The sequence below is a fragment of the Trachemys scripta genome, chromosome 8 (genome assembly GCF_013100865.1).
Source record: "Trachemys scripta elegans isolate TJP31775 chromosome 8, CAS_Tse_1.0, whole genome shotgun sequence".
Taxonomy (NCBI): Eukaryota; Metazoa; Chordata; order Testudines; family Emydidae; genus Trachemys; species Trachemys scripta.
The window spans coordinates 6,411,518-6,421,017 of NC_048305.1; the positions used below are offsets into that span (position 1 = coordinate 6,411,518).

A 9,500-nucleotide genomic window follows, 5' to 3' on the forward strand; every position below is an offset into this window, starting at 1 on the left:
TCAAGTATCAGGGGGTAGCCGTGTTAGTCTGTATCTACAAAAACAACAAGGAGTCTGGTGGCACCTTAAAGACTAACAGATTTATTAGGGCATAAGCTTTCGTGAGTAAAAACCTCACTTCTTCGGATGCATCCGAAGAAGTGAGGTTTTTACTCACGAAAGCTTATGCCCTAATAAATCTGTTAGTCTTTAAGGTGCCACCAGACTCCTTGTTGTTTTTGTAGATACAGACTAACACGGCTACCCCCTGATACTTAATTGGCACTGTGTTTCTGCATGCGATTGCCAGGACCACAAGGCTCAAAACTGGGTGCCTGAAGTAGGGCACCTAATTAAGAGCTGACCTGCTTTTCAGAGGTCTTGAGCGCCTACAACTCCCACTGATTTTCGTGGGAGCAGATGGACGCTCATCACCTCTGAAAATCAGGTCAAACACATCCACTTTAGGTCCCTACATGAGGCTTTCATGTTAGAACTTACCAATAACGGCCAAAATGTTCAACTACGTATTTGGGGGACATCTGTACACGCTGTGCAGAGGAGTGGGGAAAGGGACCTAGATTTCAGTCCTCCCCTATGTAGCTGACAGTGATCCAGGTGGGGCAGTTGTTTGGGAAGCCTTTGTCCTCTCTAGACAGCTAGGAAACAGGCCTTGCTGTGATCTGAAGTGATCTCTTCTTGCAGGGAAAACGTAGCAGCTGCAGTCCCAATTACCCTGGAGCTCACAACCTAGAGCGAACCACCACCAATCCCATAAAGCTGTTCAGCCTGCAGTCATGTGCAGAGTGCCGGGTTGACTCATTTTCTGAAGGCTCTTGCCCATGACTTTTGCAGAGCAACATGATTCATGAGAGACACTAAGCCCCCTCCCTGCAGCCGTGCTGCGTGTGACTCACACAGACTTCCCAGCTGTCCTGGAACGCCGGATTCTCCTGATCCCCAGCATCTGGGGACAAAGAGGGAACCAGAGTGGGGGTGGGGAGGAGGGTGTCTACCATTTTAGTCATTTCTCCACTCTCTGTGTCGATTCACACGGTTCTCTCTCGTTGGCACCACGCTCAGGAACAAAGTCCTTTAACTCCTCTGGGGTCAGAGTTCATGTGAAAAGATTTCCACAGAAAGCAGCACTGGCAAGTCCCCCCTTTCCTCCTCCCCCCATTTACTGGTTTCAGGGAAAGGCATGGGGCAGTGCTCACCTTGACCCACCACCCCTCACCCAGCACAGCCTTGAGCTGCAGCTTAACACGGCTGTTTTAATGTAATTGTGTTTGTTTTGCTGGCGAAGCAAAGCAGTTCTTCGCCCAACAAAACCTAGCAGCCGTGGCCAAAAAAACCCCAAGTTACCTGCCAGGGATTAAGATTTACCTTTCCCTAAAGGCCACTGCTTGCTACATTGCGTCCTGGAGCTGGGCCTACTACACACTGCTAGACAAAGGGCCCAAAAACAGTTTTAAGGTCCAAAAATCGGTGAAGCAACTGGACTAGAAACAAATGTTTTATAGGCTGGAACCCCTAGCTCTCTGTGGGTAGAAGGCAGTCATGTCTATTCCTGGCAGATCCTAAGATATAGGGCTTTAATCATCTTGCTTCCCTCTCCATCACCTCAATTCGGACATAATTTTAGCAGGCACTACATAAAGAAAAGCTACAGCTAGAAACAAAGGCTTTATATCAGCTGGAAGCGTGAAATACCATCTCTAAAACCTCAACAATAGCTCCCCTACTGTAACCAGTGGACCGCTAGTGGCCCGTGAGACAATGCCTGGTGGACCGAGATTGCTGGCAGGTACGTCTCCTCCTTGTTTTAGGCACAGCTAAAAATACTACTTTCCCACGGATGCAATTTCTGTAGCTGTCATGGGAACATAAAGCAACTGGGTATGGGACTGGGTCTGCCACCTCTAACAGGAAGGGATGGTCTTTACTAGACAGCCTCTCCATGGGTCGAACATGCCATGATAAAGTTTGAGGCTTCCTGGCCCAAAGCATTAATCTTGCAAACCGTTGGACTTCTACATTGTCAGATGCGAAAATCATGTCATGATATGAAGTAGTGGGAGGGGGAGGACGCGAGATAGTAATCAGAGGGACCAGAATCTCACGACCTGCCAACACTAGCAGCATTGTGAAAGATGAGCAGAAATGCTTTAAAGCTGTGGTTTTCGATCTGTGGTCCACAGATTATGCCTATGATTGGAGGTATGGACCCCTTTAGAATTTGAAATTTTTTAGCGTTCCACAAATGAAAAATGATTGAAACCCACTGCTTTAAAGACCAGCAACGTACACAATAAAGACAGCATCTGCACCATTCAACAAAATCATGAGACTCCCACCCTGCAAAGCATTGTAAGGAATTCTGCAGTTTTGTCCCCTATAAAAAACAGCCAAGCAAAAACATTCCTCTAGTCTTCATCCAATTCTCTCTGTCTGTACGAAATATTTGAAGAAACTGACTATATAGGCCCCAATCCTGCAACTAATAGCATGCAGGTGAACTAATGGAGCTCCACACAGATGCAGCAGTATGCCCAGGTACTGTCAATTGCAGAATTGGGCCTCAGCCTTTGTACATATCTCTGCCTCCCTTGATAGCTGCATTGATATCATACTTTTTGAGATTTATTTTAGTTCAGTAAAGAGTGAAAATCCCACTCCAGGCTGAAAATGCGTCCAAAACCGCAAAACAAACAAGCTGTAACTGACATAATATTTTATAGTGATGTTCTGATGACTACAGCTGGAGTCAGTTTTGATATTCAAATGCTTCTGTCCATTTGGTACTTATATGGCTCCTACCACTGTAGATTGAGCACCTATGCCTGGTTGCATATTTTATAGTTTGAAGGATGCTTCTAGCTGATTTACATCATTGCATTATTAAAGTTAGTTCAAAAGCACCTAAAGGACGTGACAGATACTTCTCCCTCCCCAGTTTCATATATAAAATAAACAAGCAATCCAAAGAAGGGGGTTATATGCCCACGTCTAGAAGAGAATAGAACTACCAAGCCTAAGGGCATATTAAGGTTAATAGAAGTCAACATTCCATTAAGATGTGTGAGGACTGTCTCCCCATTCTTCTATCCGTGCTGCACTGTTTCTGTATGTGTGGCTACCGAGTAAACAAGACAAATAGCCCACTGCTCTCCAGCGCAAGCGTTATCTTCCTAAATATTACAGCTGCAGATCTCAGGCTCTGCAGAACAAAGCAAGACCAGCAAAGTGAACCTTAAATTGCCCCAAAGTTTAGATTTTCTCTAACCAACAGAATTTGAAAGGTTCCATTGCCCTACGTTTATACACACCAATAACACAGCTGCAGACCCCCCAAGTTAGATAAGACAGGTCTGCTCAACCACTGGAGACTTTCCCAAATCAGAAATATAATTTTAAAAAACTGTATAGAGAAAGGAGGAAGTGAAAAAGGCAAGAGTTTCAGGGGAAAGAAAATAAGATCAGCGGGCTTGGAAGGAATAGATTTTTTATCAGTAAACGTTGATTTCCCCAAGCACACCTAAACCAATGAACAAAATATTTCCATCAATAATAATCGAAACTTACCCATAGGCAAAGTAAGAAAAATGCTGCTTGATAACTTTGATTTAAGCATATTTACTTTGTATATTTTGTCATGTGGTGTTGACAGTGTGTGTTTTAATGGGCATAAAGCTTTAACTTTCTGAATCACATCTACCATCAGTAATTAATTGCCTGACCGCCCCTATTGTCTGACACCCCTGCCCCATTCATACCCTGCAACTGTGAAAATTGAAAAAAATGCCTGAAAATAAGCAGCAATATTAATCGGTGAAATCGTTAAAAAAACAAAAATCACATTCTGCCAAGCCTAAAGATATGCGACTGCTGTTTACGGTCTCCCCTCAATATGTTCTGGGTAAGCTCTGCTGAGTGAAAATAGGAGATATTTGTTCATGACATTTAATGGGAATAAAAACATTTGAGATTGCATTCCAGCCTATTTTGGAATGCAACATTTCTGAGTTGTTCCCCACCCCCCCAAATCACCACAAAGTGGTAGTTTTCATATCAAAACATGCAAAATTTAAGTGTCAAATGTTTCAATGCAAAAAAAAAAAAAAAAAAACACCAAAAACCCACCTTTAGTTAAATACATTTCTAGATGCTGAAACTTTCTGTTTTCACTCAAAAATAGCCCAATTTGCAATTAAGGGGGGAAAAAAAGCACCCATTTCCCCAAGTCACAGATAATGCGAAAGACCTCCCATTTTGAGGTTTTAAAATTTCGTTACAAAATCTCTTACATGCATCCCAAGGCAGTGATTCTGCAAGTCTGTGTGAAGCAACCTGTAAGATGAGGGCTCTATGGAAGACATAGCAGACACCTACAAGGAGAGGAAATGGGAGGAAACATCTTGGCTGTGGCCTGTAGGTCGGTGGTACCATTCCAGAATCATAGAACTATAGGGTTAGAAGTGGCCGCAGGAGTCATCTAGTCTAACCTCCTGCCAAGATTCAGGATTTGTGGTGTCTAAACCATCCAAGACAGATGGCTATCCAAATGCAAACGATAAATAATAAAAGGAAAGGTAAACGTATCAGACAGACCAGAAACTACCTACAGTGAAATTCTACATAGTATACGCTGAACTACGATAATGTCCCATAATGCCATAGACTATAGGGCGACTTAGAGACTTCTATAAAGCAGGGCTCTACTCTATATATCGATGCTTTTAAAGAATGCCACTCATTAAGAAACATTTGCAGTCAAGTTACTTCTTATGTCATCTCCAAAAGGAAAAGAAAAGGAGGCTGAAGGTACATGACAATGCCTGCATCTCCCCACTTTGGGGGATGTTATAACCATCATGAAGCACACCGAATTAAATTCGTCTGTGGCATAAAGGGGCCCTCAGACCTTCATCGTTTAATTTCCTTCTTCTCCACCCTTTGCAAGGTTCACTTAGAAGCCAGAAGCTAGTTTCCTATTGAATTCATCTTGGTTATTTTATCTGGAAAACAATGATTTCCTCTCCTTCTGTTCCCCGGGCAGCTGAAATGAACAGGGATGTTGTTGTTTATATCCTTGTTTATGCACCATCCTCAGTCAAATCAACCCAGTTCCAAGAATAGCTATTGTAGCAATCGCTACTGTGACTTATCAGTCCCGCCAAGAGGCTGCTTTGTTGTTGAATGTGTTGTTTTAAAGTTCTTAGCAATGAAGTGATGTTGCATGTTGTTTTTGTAAGTAGATATTTAGCATGAACAACATCCCTCGCGATTCTAAACTGTTATTATTAAACATTTAGTAGCATCCAAAGGTCCCACAGTGCTAGGCACAAATGCACAGTCCCTGCCCCAAGGAGATCACAATTGGATCTGCGTAGGAGGGCATTTGCAGGTGTATGGAGCTTCCTAGTGTCAACGTGGTTATGAACAGGAACAAGGGCCTTCCCCTTATGTATCAAATTGTAGGATTGGAACCCTAGTATAAGAAATGCAGAGTTTGCAGTTTACAATCTCTGGCACAATCTCGTATGTTTATGGAAAGATTATTAAGCAGGAAAGGCTTGTTAATCAGTCGCAGTAAGAGGATTGGGATCTAGGTGCGTGAGAAAGGAGGTGTGGCCAACTCGGCGCAGAGTTGCTGGGAATTAAAATGGGATTTTTTCTTTTTTCTTCTGTTAAAAACCAAATCTGGTCATTTGTTGTTGGCTAAATGCTATTGGGTATTGTCAGTCAAAGGTGACAGGCAGGGCTCCCCGCAGAGACTGAAGCTGCTTCGTGAAGGCTCCAACCAGAGCACCACAAAGCTGTGCAGTTGTAGGTGTGGAACATTAAAGCAATCTACAGCAACAATTGCAGATTTCCTTTAATCCTGTTATTTTTAATTAACATAGTTTACGCCTCTCCAGAGCCGGGACATTCATGTAGTTTAAGGTCTTATACATGTCTCCCTTTCTACACGTATGTTGCAATAGTGCTTGGATTTCTTTATTATTTATTACTAGCATTACAACAGTGCCCAAAGATCATGGTCACCTGTAGAGCACCGGGCTAATTCAAAGCCAGTGACACAGAGATCTCTGAAGTTAACATATTCACATTTATTCCTGCATAATATTTACTGCTGGATTCTTTCCTCCCATAATTCCTAGCACAGCACATTTGAAAAAGGGATGGGTTGAAGGATAGCAGGGGATTTAAACAAGCTGGGGCCCCTTTCATCTTGCAAAGCTGGGAAGGGGGGGATGGGGAGGGGAAGAAAGCATCTCCAGGCTTCAGCCACTTCAAGATCTTATTGCTGTTTATATCACAAAGTAGCACAGAAACATCACCTGCAGAATGTGCCTTGCCCTACCGAGCAGCTCCCCCAGTTTTCATGGCTCACATGCTTTCTACGGGCTCTGCAATTCCACATCATCTCCTCCTAGGAGTGACGCAAGGAGAGCTGCCAGCAACACCTGCAAGCAGCTGAACCTCTCTGGGCATCTCAGAGAGATCCCAGGAGCAGCTGCAGGATCTTTGGTAAACCTCCTGCTCTGAATCTCATGCTCCCCTGTTGAAAGAAGGTCATTGAATGTTAATAAATCATCTTAACAGAAGTCCTGTCTTTGTACCTTTGTCCTGCCCTATCCAGCTACACCCCACCCACTCACTCCACTCTTACCCTCCCTCTCCCCGTCCCCTCCTCACCATTCTCCAGAGCCAGGACAGGAAGAATCACTCTCCTTCTGCCATCCCTCCTATACATGGAGTTACTTCTGCAACCTCTCCAAATCCCACTTAACTGAGCACTTGGCCTGTAACCCTTACTTGTGCCAGCAGCTCCACAGAAATAAACGTGACCACTCCCACGAGCAGGGATTTGCAGGACTGGGCCAAACGTGGAAAATCCTTCAGGCCAGGGATCGGTCATTCTATAGCTTTGTGTACAACAGCACTTTTCAGGAAATTTTCCGCCACTGCACTACCACCCACAGGGTACTAAGGTAGACAAGACCTGTGCATCTTTACCACCTAAAGTTGGATGACCCAGTGGCAAAACCCCCCTGGCCTCTCCACACTAGTGCTGCCACCAAGAGAACTGCAACGGTGCTAATGCAAGAGTGGAAGATTGTATGTAGCCTGTGCATGTGTATCCGACGAAGTGGGCATTCACCCACGAAAGCTTATGCTCCAATACATCTGTTAGTCTTAAAGGTGCCACAGGACCCTCTGTTGCTTTGTGCATGTGTAGTACACAACACACACCTATAGCCTCTGCCTTTTCCCCTTAGCTCACAGTCACCTCCTTCTTTGTGTAGGGCATCCTGCAATGCTCTGTACAAAGAACACCGTCATGCAATAATTTGTGTGGCGTTGACCGGGCATCACTGGTAACACTGATATAACAACCCAGCAGCCAATCAAATGACTCCACATGTGTCCCAAATACTAAAGGAATTTTGTCATTTTAATTGTTACATCTGTTCGAGAACCCCCCCCCACACACACACACACTCTTATTCATTATGTCAACACTATACATTTTTGTTACAACGAGGTGCAAAAGAAACACTCATTTTTCAGTGTAAGAGCATTGTCTATATTCTATATCAATAGCCCGTATTTCTCCACCACTCCTCTGGGCTTTGGGGCCTTCCCATATTCGGAGCAAGCAAGAATAGCAGGTCCAGGGATCAAGTCCCCAAAGACGTACAAAGCAGTGCTCAGGAAACACAAGGTAATATTTGGAAGTGTGCCCTTTGCTATTTTGTAACTCCTCAGGCCTAGCTACCTTCCAGGAGAGGCTGGGAGGATCAATTCAGCTCTGTAAAAGCACTTTGAAGAGGAAGCGCAAAATAAACGCCAAGCATTATTCATAGATTCATAGATTCGAGGACTGGAAGGGACCTCGAGAGGTCATCGAGTCCAGTCCCCTGCCCGCATGGCAGGACCAAATACCATCTAGACCATATCAAATTGATATTATAAGAATTAGTATTTTTAAACCGTGCCCTGTCAAGGGAAGGGCTCTCACACAAACAGCAGGAGCGGATCCCCCGCAATCAGCCCAGAGGAAATAGTTTGTTCTTTTATAAAAACAAAAACAGATCCAGTTTGAAAAGCCTGTGTTTTCCAGAAGCCACTGAAATGCAACCATCGCATCCCGCCGTAAACTCCCCGGCTAGCCTTTAAACTGTTGGGCTAAAAGCAATTTAAACACGGAGAAGGAGCAAGGGGGAAAAGTGAAAGTTACAAAGCCGGGAGGGGCGGAGGGAATGACAAGCAATTGCAACAGGACACAACAGAACCCCCCCCTCGGAGGCTGCTGGATCTGCCGGGAAGGCTGGACACATGGCTCGGCCAGCGCACCGAGGACAAAAGTTTTTCCTGTTCTCTGGAATGCGGGAGGGGGAGAGAATTCCCCGCAAGTGACCCGCTCGGCCTCCCTCCGGCTCTCCCATCTGCTCCTAACTTACATTTCGGACACGGACACACACCCCCACGGCTGCCCCTGGCTCGCTGCGCCCCTGGGGCTCCCCAATCACAGCAGGGAGGGAGGGGCTGCAGGCCCCCTTCTCATCCCCGTGTGCAGGGAGCCTGAACCCCCCCCCCGGCCCCTCTCCTTCGTCCCCGCCCGGCAGCTGCCCGGGGCCTCCGCGCCCAGCTGCTGCCCAGGCCAGTTCCCGGGGACAGCAGCCCAACTTTAGCCCCGTGCTTCCGCGCCGGTGCAGCGGGGCCTGCAGGCGGCTGTGCGGCACGCGTCGCCCATTCATCCCCGGGAGCAGACGGCCCGGCCCGCAGCCCCGTTACCTGCCGGCCGCATGGTCCCGAGCCGAGCCCGGCGCCGCCCCCGGGGAGCGGGCTACGGGGCTGGGGGCAGGCGGCGGCTCGCCCTGGCCCCCTCCCGCGCCGCCGGCTGCATGCAGCCCGTGGGGAGCCGGGCCGGCGCCTCTCCGCTCCCGCCGGCCGGGCAGGGAGAGGGCTGACGGCGCTTCGCAAAGGCCACGATGCCCGCTCCGCAGGGAGCCCCCCGGCCGCTGCTGCCGCTGCTGCCCGGGGTTAATCCTGCCGGCCCCAGCCTGCAGCCGGCTCGGCTGCCTTTCCCAGCCCCTCCGCTCGGATCCGCCCCCTGCCCGCCGGGGCTCCCCCCGCCGCGCCGCGCCGCCCCCGAGCTCCACCCACCCGCCCCGCCGAGGGGCCCGATCCCCGCCCACGCTCCCCGAGGGGGACAGAGGCGCCCCCCGCGGCGGCTGGGGGGCTGAGCCCGCAGCTCCGGGGCGGCAGGGCAGAGCTCGGCCCGCCGAGAGCTGCAACCCCCCCGGTGATCGCTGCATGGGGGGCAAGGGGGGAGCATTGCCCAGCTGGGCGCAGGGAGAAACACAGCCACATGGCTGTTCTGTAGGGCAGGGGCCTGGCCCCGCATCCCCAGGTTACTGGCTTCACAAAGGCCCTTCGCTCTGCAAACTGCCCCCCCGCAGGCACAGCCAGCCCTCAGTGTCAGGGGGGGCACGGGCAGGATCAGGGCC

General features: G+C 48.1%; 1 protein-coding gene across 1 annotated transcript in view; it reads right to left on the minus strand.

The window, feature by feature from the left end:
- The window catches only part of NDST1 (N-deacetylase and N-sulfotransferase 1), a 61,984-nt gene extending 52,908 nt beyond the window's left edge, over positions 1 to 9,076 (minus strand). Inside the window, exon 1 of the mRNA XM_034778204.1 lies at positions 8,785 to 9,076. The gene's annotated coding sequence lies outside the window, so the exon portion shown is untranslated. The remainder of the gene's footprint in view (positions 1 to 8,784) is intronic.
- Between the last annotated feature and the right edge of the window lie 424 nt (positions 9,077 to 9,500).